This window comes from Microcebus murinus, chromosome 10 (assembly GCF_040939455.1).
Source record: "Microcebus murinus isolate Inina chromosome 10, M.murinus_Inina_mat1.0, whole genome shotgun sequence".
Lineage (NCBI taxonomy): Eukaryota > Metazoa > Chordata > Mammalia > Primates > Cheirogaleidae > Microcebus > Microcebus murinus.
Window position 1 is genome coordinate 70562788 of NC_134113.1, and position 17171 is coordinate 70579958.

The 17171-nt window shown below is 38.1% G+C and overlaps 1 protein-coding gene across 2 annotated transcripts in view; it reads left to right on the top strand.

Moving 5' to 3' along the window:
- The first annotated feature begins 8520 nt into the window (after positions 1-8520).
- RAP1B (RAP1B, member of RAS oncogene family) overlaps positions 8521-17171 on the top strand; it is a 43389-nt gene continuing 34738 nt past the window's right edge. Inside the window, exon 1 of one of the 2 annotated variants that reach the window (XM_012782425.3) lies at positions 8521-8715. The gene's annotated coding sequence lies outside the window, so the exon portion shown is untranslated. The remainder of the gene's footprint in view (positions 8716-17171) is intronic. The other variant, XM_012782424.3, reaches the window with a different exon arrangement.

Below are 17171 nucleotides of genomic sequence, written 5' to 3' on the forward strand. Positions count from 1 at the left end.
ATTTATATACCATATACTATATCCATATTCAAATATTCATATACATACATGCATACGCTCACACAAGAGAGGGAAAAGCCAGTAAGAAAGCATCTTGAAAGAATGAAATTCAATATTGTTCATTTTTGAAGGAATTAATATAATAATATTTAAGGTTAATGAACACTGATGTTATTGATAACCCAACTGGAAGTTAAATACCATGACTCTTATTTATGCAGATAATCATTAACTGTCAATAGGAAAATTTTAAATTTAGGTCTTTTAAAAGTATAATTTTGGATTTGCAATAAGACCTCTACTTATGAAGACTTTTGAAATGAAACTAATAAAGCATAATGTTATTAAAGTAAAACTTTTAAGGAAGCAAATAACCTGAAAAAATCAGAATTTTTTCTTTTTTTGAGACAAAGTCTCACTCTGTTGCCCCAGCTAGAGTGCCGTGGTGTCAGCCTTGCTCATGGCAATCTCAAATTCCTGGGCTCAAGCCATTCTCCTGCCTCAGCCTCCTGAGGAGCTGGGACTACAGGAATGTGCCACCATGCCCAGCTAATTTTTTTCTATATATTTTTAGTCATCCAGCTAATTTCTTCCTATTTTTAATGGAGATGGGGTCTTGCTCTTGCTAAGGCTGGTCTCAAACTCCTGACTTCAAGTGATCCTCCTGCCTCAGCCTCCAAGATTACAGGCATGAGCCACCATGCCTGGCCAGAAATATTGTATTAATTTAAATACAGCAATAGTCATGAATGAGCACACTGTTAATTCACTTTCTAAAAAGGTGAAAAACTAACTTTGAGCTTATTCTTGTCCCAGGGCCTAAGACATGGCTATTTTCTACACATTATCTTACAATAGTTCCATAAGGCAAATGTTATTACCCCCGTGTTATAGATGAGAAAACTAAGACTCAAGATGGTTACAGAATTTTCCCAAGACCATTCAGCTAATAAGTAAGTGGTGGAGCTGAACTCTGACTCTCATGTACTTTACTATTCCACAATATCTTAGGAATAGAAAATTCAACAAATATACCTTGAATAACTATGATAGGCCATTAAATATGAAGTGTCTGATTTTGAATCAAAAATGTAGTTTATTATATCCCAAACAACAAGCAGTACAATTAATCAAAGTATGTACATAAACTATCAACACAGTTTTGCCATCTTAACAGTAGCTTGCTTATGCCACCAGCCAAGAAGCCTGGAGAGTGAGTGGTGATGAAATCGAGAAAGGCGTTTTCCACAGCTTGTTGAGAACTGAATTTTTCTTCCTTGGAAGAAGTGGTCCAAAGCCTGGAAGAAGTGGTAGTCAGTTGGTGCAAGGTCTGGTGAATACAGTGGATGACAGAGAGTTTCCAAGTCCAGCTGCCGTATGTAGTTTGAACAGCACTGTTTGTGCGACGTGCGGTTGAGCGTTGTCTTGAAAGAGGATTGGCCTGTCTCTATTGACCAATCTTGGCTGCTTAATTATAAGCATCCTCATCATTTTGTCCAGTTGGTTGCAGTAGACATCCACTGTAATCGAATGACCAGGTTTCATGAAGCTGTAGTGGATAACACCAGCGCTGGACCAGCAAATAGACACTATAAGCTTTTTTTTTTTTTGATGAATATTCAGTTTAGGACTGTGTTTTGCACTTTGTCTTTTACCATTGTGTTGAACGCTTTTGATTGTCAAAAAGAATCCATTTTTCATCACATGCAACATTATGTCCTGACAGCAAAGAAAGGCAAGCTTCCAGACCACGTCTCTTCCAAAGCTTATTTAATTCATGTGGAACCCATCTATCCAGATTCTTTACCCATTTGTTTCAAATGGTCCAATATTGTTGGAATAGTGATGTCAAACCTTTCTGCTAATTCACATGTAGGTTGAGAGATTCACTTCCACTACAACTTTCAGCTCATCATTATCCACATTGGTTTCAGGTCACCCCTGTGGCTCATTTTCAAGATTTAAATCACCAGAACTGAACTCAAACCATCGATGTACTGTATGATCATTAGCCACATCCTTCCCAAACACTTCGTTGATAGTTTGAGCTGTCTGCGCTGCACTGGTTTCCACGACGGAGCTCATATTTGAAAATAACACGAATTTTTTACTTATCCATGGTTTCCAAAAAATTGCTCTAAGACACTTTGAAAGATAATCATAAGCCACAATGTGCATTTGAAAGACTGAGGATGTACCTTCACAATAAAAATAAAGCAAGAAGTGTCAAAGTGAAATGTCAGCAATATCAACCGTCAAACTTAGTACTTAAGGAAATCGGACATTTCATACTTAATAACCTAATATGTGGAAAGCACCATGCCAGGTGCTAATAGAGACAAAGATAAGAAATATACATCATGAGCCAGGTGTGGTAGAATCCTAGCCCAGGGCTGGAGAACCTTTCCTACTGGAAGGCTGCATTAATTTAGCTGTAATCAAATACGGCTAATCAAAGAAACTTCAATTAGATATACTTAAAAATGTACATTATTTTGTAAAAAAATATAACTACTATGTGCTTAATAATTTCAAAAAATGAAAACGATTTGTTAATTTTAAAGTTAACTAACCTTTTAATGACTTTATTGTGTCTGCATTTTGTTGGAAAACATTTGAATATTTACTTGCAGCATGGAGGTGCACAGTTTCAGTTGATCCTCTAGATCGGTATCAGTCAAATGTAACCTTAAGGGTGTCTTGATTTTGGATTAGGTAGAAAAATTTAGATTTGCAGCAATAAGTAGTTGAAAAGCAAGAAAGCATTTTGGGGGCATGTTGCGGAAGGCTTGGATATTCTACTGCATTTTTCCATATTTCCACTGGATCTTTCTAACATCAAACAATGACTTTAAAATGTCATCTACAGAGAACTCAATCAATTACATCTGTAGTTCTTTAGGTGCCTTGGTGATATGAATTAGGTGAGGCTGAAATGCTAATTTGAGTGTGATGTCATGATTCTCAAAGTCAGTGAAGCTTTCATTGTATTCTCCAATTAATAGGTCTATAACAGCTGCATACTCTTCAAATGCTGTGCATATATCATCCTGCTCATCAGTGACCTTTGCTAACTGGGGAAAATGTTCATCTGCAATTTTATTTTAAAGAAGTGTTTTGAAAAAAGATAGCTTTATTCGAAATGCTTAGATTGTTTGCCACATATCATGTATAGACTTAGCTTTTTTGTTTTACCTTGCAAAGAAATATTCAAGTCATTTTGATTTGACATATCACATAGAAATGCTGGATTCCAATAGAAATCTTCTTTCAATAATTCACACTGCTGATTCTGTTCTTCATAAAATCTAACTATCTGTTCTCACAGAGATAAAGTTTTGGCTAACACTTGTCCCTGTGATAGCCAACACACTTTAGAATGATATGGCAAATCCACACCAAATACCTCATAGTTCAACTTCAGCATGTTACAAAACTGACCATGCCATGTTGCATCTACAGGAATATGATTAACAATACTTAGAACTTGTTGCAAAGCATCACTTGAAATAGTAGCTTTAGCATAGAGATTTTTCTAATACAAGACACAATAAAAAGAAATGAGAGCATCTGCATCTGTTAATACTTTTTTTATCTGTGCAAGAAACCCTTTGTTTTCCTGTCTTGGAAGGTGCACCATCTGGACATACACTCACTAAAGTTACCAAATTCAGTCCAACTTCACAACATTTATCTTGAAAGTTGTTGAAGATATCTATTACCTGTGTTCTGTTCACAAGAGTGCTCAAAGTGAGTAAATCCTTGTAGCAAAGAAAATCTTCTGTTATGACCCGAATGAAGTATAAAACCTGCTCCAAGTCTGTAGTATCAGTTGATGCATCTAAAACAATTCAATAATATAAATTTTTCTTTTGAAGTACTGCATGAAGTTGAATGTTAAGTTGAAGGCTAATTCATGCTGCCAATCAGTTATGGTTCTCTTTGAAAGACACAGTTGTTTGTACTTTGAAACATTATCAGGGTCTAAGCAACCTACAACTTTGACAATGCACTCTTTCACAATTTCTACATCCCTGAATGGCTTCCCTTTGTTCCTGAGTGTATATAAGCTACGTTATATAATAAATTGCTTCAGTGGCATTATTTCCAGGTCTTTTTTTTAAGACAGAGTCTTGCTCTGTCACCCAGGATAGAGTGCAGTGGTGTCAGCCAGCAACCTTAAACTCCTGGGCTCAAGGGATCCTCCTGTCTTAGCCTCCCATGGAGCTGGAACTACAGGCGCACACCACCAAGCCCAGCTAATTTTTAGCAGAGAAGGGGGTCTCACTCTCGCTTGGGCTGGTCTTGAACTCCTGACCTCAAGCGATCCTCCCACTTCGGCCTTCCCTGAGTGCTAGGATTACAGGCGTGAGCCGCCACTAGGTCTTATTGTTGCTTGAAAAATTGTCTTTGCTTTTGCTTTTCATCTTTTAATTTCTTCAGTACAACCTTTTGTGCCTCTCCTTCTAATTTAAAATATTTGTGGTCCTTATGAGTGTTATAAAGCCCATAGTGTTGTATCACAAAGCAAGCAAATCATCTTACCTTTAGCAGAAACAAGATAATATTGCAATTCCCAATCTCATTAAAAAATCCATTTCCTTCCTTATGTTCTCTTGGTCTTCTTTGACATGATGGGCTGTTAAGCAGATAGAATTAAAAAATACTATGAAGCTGTGCGACTATTCACAAATTCCGCTTCAAACAGAAACACAGGGCACTATTGTCAAAAGCTGGTAGTAGACTTGCATATTTAACCCCCATAAACTCTCGCCAACCAGCCTCTGTGGTAGTGGTGCCAGTCGGGTAGCAGAAATTAGAACTAAATCCTGAGTATAGCAGCTGTCAAATTAGCCCTTATGGCTTACTAATGTTTTAGTTGTACCAGTCAATCTGGGAGGATTATTTTATTGAAACTTGTTTTATTCTTTGATATTTTAAATACATTCATTTTAAAAATAAAATAATATAAAAGACGAACAAAATGTATTAATAAAAATAAAAGGATTTGTTCTGTAAAATTTGGATTCAGTCAAAAGGCCACACTTAAGAACCTAGAAGGCCATACGTGGCCTTAAGGCTGAGGTTCCCCACCCCTGTCCTAGCCCTCTAGGAGGTCAAGGCAGGAGGATCTTGAGAGACCAGGAGTTCAAGACCAACCTGAGCAACAAGTGAGATCCCCGTTTCTACAAAAAATAGAAAAATTAGCTGGGCATGATGGCACATGCCTGTAGTCCCAGCTACTTAGGAGGCTGAGGCAGGAGGATTGCTTGAGCCCAGGAGTTTGAGGTTGCAGTGAGCTATAATAACACCACTGCACTGTAACCTGGGCAATAGAGTGAGACCCTGTCTCAAAAAACAAAACAAAACAAAAACGAAAGAAAGAAAAAGAAAAAATAGAAATATACATCTTGATGTGAATTGTCCTCTAGTAGACGCATAACCAGCTACATAATTTGAGTACAAAGTGAAAATGCAGGCTTCCTATTCAAAAATTATCTAAAACATCAGATAGTCAGTGATATTACAGCATTAAATCCATCATGAGGCTGTTGTAAGTATAGGGCCCTGTGTGACTGCTGGGGTCACAGCCCATGCAGCTGGCCCTGAGTACAGGGTTGAGCAAACTATGGCCCACTGGCCAAATCCAGTCTGCCACCTGTTTTTATGCAGCCATAAACTAAGACTAACATTCACATTTTTAAATGGCTAAAAAAAAAAAAAAATAAGAAGATTTCGTGACATATAAAAACTACGTAAAATTCAAATTTTAGTAGCCATAAATAAAGTTATATTAGAATACAGTCAGATTCACTCTCATGTATTATCTATGGCTGCTTTGGTGCTACATTTGCCGAGTTGAGTAGTTGCAAAGCTGAGTAGCTGCAACAGAGTCCATCTGTCTGGCCCATGAAGCCAAAATATTTACTATCTGGGCCTTGACAGAAAAAGTTTGCAAATCCCCTTTCTAGTAGGAAGGTCAAACACAAGTGACAAAGGAAAGGAACAATAAAGTGTTACAGGGATTCAAAAGAGAAGAGGCCACATTAGGTTATAAGTATCAGAAAAGACGCTCTTTCTTAGAGAAAGCAGATAAACCTTGAATAATGGGCAAGGTATTTATACAATGAGATGGGGTGGGAAGTGGCATTTTAGGCAGAGGAAATCAATTATCTGTGCACAACAGAAAGGTAGAGAAGCAATTTATTTAGGCAAGATGAAAATTCTATCCTGAAGGTAAACCAGTTTTAAGTGAAAGGGAAAAATGAGACACAAGAAGTTTAACTTTATTTTGGTAGGGCAGGGGAGTAATTGAAGGCTCTTTGAGGACGGGAGTAATTGCTCCATATGCTTTAAGGTAATTCATACAGTAAGAATATATAGAATAGATCACAGCAGAAATAGACTGGAAAGGTCCACCAGGCTGCAAAGGTCTGGGACATGAGAAGTTGTACCAGCCTAAAGTTGGCAAATAAAGATCACTAGGTGTGGTCTTAGTCGAAATGGAAAAGAGGAAACAAAATGAAAGAGCTTGTCAAATTACTATCTAATAGATGTGCCAATTGGTGGATTATTCAAGAAAAGGCAGAGAGAGGAGTGTCAGCTTGAAGACTAGGTAAATAAAAAGATGGTAATACAATTAATAAAGGAAAAGGAAAAGAAACTGGTTTGGTGACAAAGATGATGAGTTCTGTTTGCATACATGAATGACCTGTTGCCAGCGGAATATTCTGGTGCAGATGTCAAGAAAATAGGAACAAAGGGATCAAACTCAAAAGTGAGTTCAATGTTAAGAGATGGAGATTATAGTTTTCTCTGCCCAGTGACAACAGTTTAATACAAGTGCAATGATTTCCAGTCTAATAGGAGAAAATAAATGTACTTTTAATTAAAATAAACTATTTTACACATTCTCTCAAACTCTAAAGTTTCTAGCTTCAACCTTCTTAAACTGCCCAAAGGTCAAAGAAAGTTTTTTAAAAAAAGACACAAAAAGAAAAAACACAATTTTCCTAGGTACCACTGCTTCCAGGAGCTCAAAGTTTTTTCAAACTTCTCAACATTTTTATGCAACAATTGAAAAGTTAGTGAAGTCAAATTTATTCGTCATTCAGAATTTATAATAATTCCAACAGATAGCTCTGAAATTTGCTCTTGAAATTTCCATTTAGAAAGGGTTTTCTAAAAGAGTGGATGTTAAGGCTCTCACCATAAAAATGGTATCTATGTTAGATAATCCATGTGTTAATTAGCTGGATTTAACCATGTGGATTTAATACATTCCACAATGTATATATACATTACTTTGAAAGATCATGTTGTACACCATAAATACATACAATTTTATGTCAATCTTAAAATAAATTAATTAATTTGAGAAGAAAAGGATTTTCTAAGGAAACAGAAATTATCTAAGTAGGTAACATATTCAATTAACCTAAATTGTAAAATACCTAGAAGGACTTACATACAGGAAACTGTTCAGATAATTATAATTTATTCTTATCTATTCACTAAAGTTAGCTTAGTTATCTTCCAAATGTATCAAAGTTTGTAAAAGATTTATTTCAAGAATGATTTGTACATGGCCCAGTTAAACTACAAACTAAGCAAAAGTTAGTGTTCAATGGCTCTCAACCCCCACTTTTCCCTGCACTTTCTCTCTCTGAATCTGTTTGCCTATCAACATCTCGTCAAAAAAAGTTCTGATAAGTTTCTCGTGTGGGATGGACAAGTTTCCTTAAGTTCCTGCCCTTTTGGGAACAAGACCTTTTTGGCTGTTTTCTGGTGCCCTGAAGTCACATCATAAACCTACCCAAGGGTAATGCGGTAAAGCCATCAAAGGGCCCAAGTCACGCATTTACATACATTAATTTATTTTATTCATACAAATGATGCTTATTTGGGCTCAGGGTTACAAACTTGTTTGGGAACCACTTGGCAGGGCAATTTGGAAAGAGTTCGCCCAGGTTAAGACTCCAGTGGATGAAATACTTGTCAATTCAAGAGAAAGGCCATCTCAGGAAAGGAAAGGCTGCCCTGGCCTAGGCTCCTTCACGGGAGCTCTGCAGAGGCGTACAAACTGCACGCTCTCGGCTACTTCTCAGTTACTCAGCCCAGCACAAAGGAAGACGTGAACACCAACAGTTTCGAGGCGTTGACGACGGGATTACAGTTTCCATTGAGGAGGCACCTTTCGGGTTTCCGAGGGTTTCTAAGCCCAGGTTTCCACCGTATCCCGCTGCAGTGGGGAAGTGCGCGCTCTCGGAAAAGCCGACAGGCGAAGCCGCCCACCAGCCAGCCTGCGCAGGCGAGGCTGACAGGGCGGCGGAGGCCAGCGAGCGACACCGCGGAAGACAGGCCGCCAAAGCGCCGCGTGGGCCGGGCATGCGCTCCGCCGGCGCGGGAGGCCCGCGTGAGGCCAAGCCGAGGACCCGGCGCGCGGCGGCCCCGCCCCCGCGGCCCCTCGTCCCGCCCCGCGGCCCCGCCCCTTCCCGGGCCGCGCACCCGCGCGCCCCGCCCGCGGGCGGAAGCGAGAGCGAGGCTGAACGCCTGACGTCAAGGCGACACCGCCAAACCTCGCCCAGAGTCAGGCGTGTAAACCAGCCGGAGCGGCGGCAGCGGCAGCGGCAGGACTGCCGTGGCGCCGGGAGTAGAGACCCGGAGGAAGCGCGGAGCGACGCTGGCTGCGGGGACCCGGTGACAGCGTGAGAGGTTCGCAGAGTGCGTGCGTGGCCATGGAGGGGAGCGGCGGGGGCCGCGCGGGGCGGGGGCCGGGCGCCGGCTGAGGGGAGCGGGTGGGGTGCGGCGCGGGCCGGGCCGGGCGGGGCGGTCAGGGGCCCGGGCAGCGGCTGCCCGTCGGCGCACGGCAGGTGGCGCGAAGGCCCGGCGCCCGGCCGGCGAGCGCACTGCCTCCCGGGTCCGCGAGGACGAGCCGCCGCCTCGGGGAAACAGCGCGCTTTGCGGAAGGGGTCAAATGTCTGAAATATGGCGGAGGAAGTGAGAGCCCGAGGACCCCCCCCCGCCCGCTCCCTTCAGCCCGCGGCCGCCGCAGCCTCTCCCGCTGCCCGCCTTTCCCCGCCGGCTCCCCAGAGGACTCGCTCCCCGCCCCGGAGCCCCCTCGCTGTTCGCCTTGGTTCCCTCCCGGGTGTGGGTGGAAGTTACAACGGAAACCAGAAAGTTGTCCTTTGCGAAGACCCTGCTTCCCCCAGCCCCGAGCCTGGGCGAGGAGCGTTCGGGGGAAACCACTCCCCGGCGCCCTGCGGGCTCGAGCCTGACAGGGAAAAAGTTTGCCTGAATCGGGGCTGGCTTGCTCCATTTGTTGCGGGAAGTGGCAGGAGGAAGGCAGCGGAGGGAGCCCCACCTAGTCTGGCAGCCACCACCGTGTAGAGAAAAACTGTTAAAGGGGCCTTTCCCTTCGTCAGCAAGAGGAAATCTCTTTCTCTTAACACAAGCAGAGAAAATCCAGGAAGTTTGTCCTCTTCTTTTTCGCCATCTCGATGTGTCTAATTGTAAAACTATCAGCGCCATGAATTTTATTTAAAGCTACGCCCAGTGAAAAATCTTCCGGGTTTTTCTTCTTAGAAAAACTGATGCCTTTTGGAGAAAAGATGATCTTTGCGAGTTAGAGCAGATGGTTTGCTTCCCCTTCGCCTGTCCCCCCTCCCACCCTCTTTAATAGTTTAGAAAAAAATTTCGGCCCTGTAACTCCTGGTTGGTATGAATTAAAGCAGTTCTGTATTGCAGTAACGGGAAATCACATTTTTATGGAGTAGAAGTTGACACTAAATGAAGATTGTGATTTTAGTTTTTAAAATTAATTCTGTCTAATTGAACTTTTGTTTTGCTGGTAGCATCTAATGTATATCTAGTGCTTATAACTTAAAGCTTCTAACTCGTAAATTTATTTTTCAGCCCTCTTTTTTTGTAATTAGAATGCTGTTTGGACTTGCTCAACAAGACCTTATCTTAGCTAGAAGTATCTCACAGAAAAAGGAGACATTCATTTAACTTCAAGTTCATATCACTCTTAAAAGTTGACTCTTGAAATAGTATTTATTGAGTCATAGTGAAGTCATGGGACTTTTTAAGGGCCGGAAGGGACTATTTATCATCCAGTCCCACCCTGACATTTTATGGAGGAGGAAACTGAGGCCTACAATAGATAAGATAACCAGTTAATGGGTCTTCTGACTTTTAGGACTGTAGTCTGTCTGTAATAGACAACCTGGAGGAAGAAATATTTTTATAGTAAATTACATTTTACAAAGACTATTATTTCTATATCATACTTTTAAAAGGTGGCTTAGTCAAATAGTATGGAAGAACCAGTTGGATAGTTTCATCCCCAGGTTTTGGGAGAGAAAACTAATACTCAGATAAATGACTTTAAGAGCACAGATCCAGAATGATCTTAGTTATCCACTCACCCCCATGCTTTTCATCTCTGCACTACATTAGGAGTTTTCGCTTGCATTTCCTTGTTTGACATTCACAGTAAATTGTGAAGCTGCTTTATCTGAGGAAGCCCCAAAGTAAATTGTTGGGACACATGTGGCCAGTTTGTTTTTAATGTACCAAGCATCACAGTACAACTGAAGAGCACATACTAAACTGGCATGATTAAAAATGTGGTATGGGGCATGAAAGTGATTGCTCTGTCCTCTTTTACTTTCTACCCACCCTGTAACCCCATGAAAGTCATCTCTTTCTCTTTGTATGGTACATATCACTTCCTACTTTCTGTTACCATTATATATTCTTGTTATCTGTTCCAGTATATTGTAAACTCTAGCAACAAAATATATGTTCTTTTGTGTGCATTAAAGCTCTGATACATGCATGTGTTTGACTGCTAGTAAAGAAAAAAAAAAATAAAGCTCTGATACGGTGCCTTGCACATTGACTCAACACAAGTTAAATGTATAATAAGTACCAGGAGGGCAGAGGCTTGATCCAATTCATTCTCTACTGTATTCTTAGTTTCTAGCAACACCTTGCCTGAGCACATAGTAATGTTTAGCTTCTGAATTTAGGGGTTAATGGTAATGAATACTCCAAGAGGATATTTAAAGAGAACAGTGTAATCCTCCAAAAAAAAAAAAAAAAGCATTTCCACATGGCTTTGGAATCTCTTTTACTTTACAAATTGATTTTCATTTTATCCTCAAAAGAATCCTTTGCAGTAGAATTCCAATATTTTCTCTTAGCTGTATAAAGGGAAAGTGAAACCCCCATAGTAAAGAGCCACCATGTGAGAGGAGCGTCTGGTAAGATATAGTAAAGGATTAATCATAAAAAACTTGATCCATCTATTTAAGGATCTTTTCAAGAGTATCTTCCCATAGTAATTCAACATTGGTGAAGTGGTAGAGATTGATAACATTTAGGTAACTAATTATACGTGTTTTACATGCAAAGTCTAAGATTTGAATGAAAAGCTCATGTTTAAGTTTCTTTGCCTTTTTTGTGGGTACTTGATAAATATTTGTTGAGATAGTGAAATTGGATCTGATACAGAGAGAAATTGGCTGATTTTACAAAAGAGTCATTTTCCCCCAAAAGTATAGTTTAAAATAGAAACTTTTATTATTGAATATCAAGGAGATCTTACTGATTTGTATATGTCATTTGTATATGTCATGTATATGATTTGTATATGTCATATGTATATGTCATATGCCTAATGATATGAAATAATATGTTCCTGTGTATGTTTGTGTTGATAGGGTGGGTATTGATACAGTGTCTAGATTTGACTGGCACTAGGAATAGTTTTGTATTTATGAACTAACTATTCAAAAGCTTTTTTTCTTTTATAGCAATGATGTCACATGTTCACTCTATAGAAAACTTTGATAAAGATTGAAATATCCTAAGACATAAGGTTGTGACTAACTATATGCCTTGAGTTTTTCTCTCCTCATTTTTGAGGATTCAGTAGTCTTGGAGATTAGGCTGAAGTTTTACTGTTAGCCTTTTCAAATCGAATTTCTTTTAGAACAAGTTAAGAGACAGACATTTTGGCCATGCAGTGATTCATTGTAACATTGGACAAAATTTTTACTTCAGCCATGTATGCACAGGAGTGGCCTACCATGGCTTACCCTTGTGCCGAAAGCTAATGTTTTTCAGTGTTCATAGATATTTTACAGTGGTATTTAAAGATACTTATTACCATTTGAGGATGTAAATCTTTTAATTTATTGGTTCTTTGGAAATCTCATGAGCACAATGGAAGCAGTAGCTAAGAGAATAGAATGAATTTATCCATTTGCAGTAATAACTGACTCGGTATATCATCTGTTGTACTTTGAACGTAGTTGAGCACTAGATTTTAAAACCAACCTCTTTAGTCATCAACTGGTTCCATTTTGAACAAGAAAAGTTATGAGGAACTTTTGTGCTGCCTTCAAAAAAATCATTTTTTAAAATTCACCCACCAACAGAAAATAGTATGACTTATTTTTCATACTTCATAATAACTGGTGGGTTTATTCCTAATGTTGGTCAAATTGAGGGTACAGAGCAACTGATTATTTTAGTAGCAATTTAGAAAGATTTTTTTTCCTTTACTTCAGTAGATAATCAAAATTTTTGACTGTTTCCAAGGTGCCTTAAAACTTACAAGTTAAGGGGAAATGTACAAGATGTTGAAATAAATTTAAATTACTTCTCTAAGTAAAAATATTTGCAACATGAGTTGCAGAATTTTCATCTGGTTTTTATTCTGCAGAAGGTCAGTATTGGACTGGAATATCACTATACAACTTAAAATTATTTGATTGTATATGAGATGCTTGAATATTAGAAATATGTTCACTTTTAAATTAAGAATCTTAGAGAATAAGAGAACTGTAGATAGTAATTATCTAATGTTTGAGTTTGGGTTTTATAGTAAACTGGTTCTAAAGCTTACTCTCTTATAGTTATGCTATTTGTATCAATGAAACCTTTTAAATTTAAACTGGATCCTGATGTCGTGAGGTAGCTTGCTAGGTGATCTTTTCCAGTGATAGGGTATTGAATGTTTTTTAACTGTTGTACAAATAGACTAAATAAAGATGTTAAAGGCAGCATCCATAAAGACAGTTAAATAATTTTGATCACTTTATTGATTTATGGGCTTACTAATTATATCATGGAGCTTCTGGCTAAGTTTTAGGTAGTTACTCTGAAATTTATTTCAGTCAATGTATACTTTAATAAATTTTTCCTTTTTTACTTAAAACTTATTCAGCATTTCACTAAGTAACTTTATTTTGAACATATACAGTGAATTGATTGCCCATTGGTGGATTGCCTCTACCTGTTGTTTTTCTTTCATTCTTTTTGCCTGTGTGAAGGAAAAAAGATAAAACAATGCTTTGTCAACTTAATACCAGTGTTTGTCAAAAGCATCTGGATAGGAAATGGTAAATGCTAGGTAAAATAAAATTCTAATTATTTGTGCCCTGTAAAATTTATTCTCACATTAGAATATATTTTTCAAAGTTACTTTATATTAAATTAGGAGTCTTCTAATGTCTCAATTAATAAAACTAAGGGTGCCAATAAAATAAGGACTATAAATATGCTATTTTTATTTAATAAATAGTTTTTAGATGTCAGCTGGTACGTGTATTGCATCCAGCTGTTTGTTACCTTGTGTTTTAAAGTTGCAGTGAGAATGTGGACTCCTGTTACTACTTTATGCTAACGTATTGATAACTGCTATTTCTAAGATTTATAAGTTATCAAGAAGCTTCTCGGTAACAATAGCAAAACTCAAGAATCCCTCTGGAATCTTGAAGTCTACTCTACAAGGATAGGTAGGAGGTATGTAACATGTGTATCTGTTGTCTCCTGCTCTTGAGATTATTGAACTTGAGGTACTACCACTGTAGTGGAATTTGTATTGGTAAGATTGACTAAGTTTCCAAATATGTTTGCCTTGTAATTTTTCTTACTATTAAAATGTATGGAGCCGGGCGTGGTGGCTCACGCCTGTAATCCTAGCTCTCTGGGAGGCCGAGACGGGAGGATTGCTCAAGGTCAGGAGTTCGAAACCAGCCTGAGCAAGAGCGAGACCTCGTCTCTACTATAAATAGAAAGAAATTAATTGGCCAACTAATATATATAGAAAAAATTAGCCGGGCATGGTGGCGCATGCCTGTAGTCCCAGCTACTCGGGAGGCTGAGGCAGGAGGATCGCTTGAGCCCAGGAGTTTGAGGTTGCTGTGAGCTAGGCTGACGCCACGGCACTCACTCTAGCCTGGGCAACAAGTGAGACTCTGTCTCAAAAAAAAAAAAAAAAAAAAAAATGTATGGAAAAGTATAAAGAACAAAATTAATATCACCTAATCCCATCACTGCAATTATTTTTCCCCCTAAGGCAAAATATGTATTTCCCTTTATAAGTTTTCCAGCCTTCTTGCTTCCTCAGTGGGAATAGTGGCATATACTACTTGAAGTTGTTGAGGATTAAATGGAGTATTATTCATAAATGCTTTATAAACCATAAAAGAATATACTAATGTATTCTTGTTCTATAAAGCTTTTTATTACTCTATAGCCTTGCTTAAGATTCCCATTAAGGTATCAATAAGGACAAAGAGAATAATTGTGTTTTTGAACAACTTAACCAAATTGTCTAGCTCAGTGATTTTTCAGTATGGTCCAAGAAATCCTGGAGATCCCCTAGATATTTTCAGGAAGTATACAGGTGCAAAACTGTTTTTATAATAATACTAAGATATTCTTAGCCTCTTTCACTGTTTTGACATTTGTATCTATGGCACAAGCAATGGTAGGTAAGGCACTTTAGAATAAACCAGGTTAGAGCACCATACAGTAGTAGTAATCATTGTATTCTTCACTACCGTGCACTCACAATTTAAAAAAAAAAAAGTTTCACCTAAATTCTCTTGATTAACATGTTGACTGCCACACTAGAAAAATATTTTCTTGGGGCCATTGTGTTTTGTTACAAAAATAGAATAAAAACTTTGAAAATAAAATGATTTCTTTCTAATTTAATGAAAAAAAATGTTTTTATTGTTCTCTGTGCATGGGTTATATAACTTGAAAAATAGTTTTTGCAGCTCCCATGGTGAAGAGATGCATGTGAATTATATATGCTTCAAGAGACCCCAGGCTCAAAATTAGCATGAGTTTAATATAACTCACATGGTAGTTAATATGTTAAGAAGTAAAAAAATGTAAATCTTTACCCTTGTACACATCTTTTTAATATGCTGTTACAAAATGAGAAGTATGCTTAAAACATTTAGGCTGCATACTGAAGTATAATGGTTGTTTCTAGGGAGAAAGCATTTTTGTGAACCAGCCACTTTTTTCATGAAACACCACTTTTACTTGAAAGAATGCCTGACAAACTATGGTTATTCAGTCTTGTGTGTTAGGCTAACATTTTCTCAAAAATAGTGAGCCTTTTGCTTTACAGAAAATAGTGACAGTATTTTTGGTCACTGATAAAAGCTCTAGCTTTTGAGCAAAAATTAAAATTTTAGAAAACTATCAGCTGCTGTGCTCAGTTTCCCAGTATTTCAAAGATTTTTTTGTTGATACTGGTGATGATATTAATCAGCATTTTTAAAATGTAATGAAATGAGGATCTGAAGATCCTCTTAACTGTGAGCTGATAATTTGCAAATGACCGATGCATGGTATTAAAATCATTCATGGGTAAGACATCCTTCCAAAGTGCTAGCCAGACCAGTGGTTTTTAATGTTATAGAGAACATAAAGTTTATTGATAAGATTTCCCATTTCATATTGAAACCAATTTTTAAGTTTTGATGTACTGTTAAAAAAAGAATATCCACATTTATCTGAAAAGGTATTCTTTTTTTCTTGTTACTAACTTTTCCATACTTTGCTATCAGTGTTTAATGTCTTTATTCTGTTTATATTTTGGAGAGAGGAATGGAAACCATAGATAAATGTGAGACAGTGTTTTCATGTGCACTATCTTGAAATCTTTTATTAATATATAATCAATTTAGGTTAGGTTAATTTCTTTGCAGTCTTCTGTGAGCAGTCCATTCAACTTTTGGTCACAGTAATGGATAATTATTATCTTTAAGCCTATTTTTTGTTTTAATATTTATTTTATATACTTGATTACTCATCTGTAGACAGTGCGTATGTGTCCAAGTTCTAATATAAACCTTCAGGAGATTTTTAATAGCTGACTTGCTCAATTTTAGTATATTTAGTAGCTTTCCTACAGTAAAGCTATAGATTTTTTCCCATTTCAAGTTTAATAATGTCTCTTTGAGGCCACCCACAGTGGCTCACACCTATAATGTTAGCACTTCGGGAAGCTGAGGAGGGAGGATCTTGAGGTCAGGAGTGAGAGCCCATCTCTACAAAAAATAGGAAAATTAGCCAGTTGCAGTAGCATGTACCTGTAGTCCCAGCTACTCAGGAGTCTGAGGCAGGAAGATTGCTTGAGTCCAGAAGTTTGAGGTTGCAGTGAGCTGTGATGAAACTGCTGCATTCTAGCCAGGGTGAGACCGTTTCTCCAAAGAAAAAAGTCTCTTTGATCTTAGAATTTGGTGTATCTGAGAATTTGGTCTATCTTAAATAGATACTTTGAAAAAACACTTCTAAAGTGATTTTTTTTTCTTTTAAACTTTTGGGAGAATGCTGTTTCTTATGTTTAGTTAAAAGTACTTGTAGTTATTCTTGTTAAACAACTATTTTTATAAACCTCATGTCATGAGACAGTTCCAAAGTTTAAAGAATTTTTAGGCTAACCTGTGTTTGGATCAAGTAATTGGTTTCAGATAAGAAAAGCAATAAGAAAGATGGTTACATTATAGTTTACACTGTGCTCAGTTTCTTGGAAATGTAGTGCCAGTTATTTCCCTAGACATAATGGTGTGTTCTGTGAATAAAGAGTATTGAATCCGAGCACCACTGTTTGAATGAAAAAGGTTGACGCCAGAAGAAGAGAAAAGGGGCGCGAAGTGGTTTAGAGAAGGAATAAGTATGAAAATGTTAACTTCAGGGTAGCTTCAGGGATTAAGCGTTATAGAACTCCTGCCTACATGAGCTAATCCCTCAGTGAGAGTGGGAATTTTAATAGGAAGCTTTAGTGCTCCCTATAATAAATAATTAACTGGTCAGCTGTTCTAGCAGTTCTGAATTAGAGAACATATTGA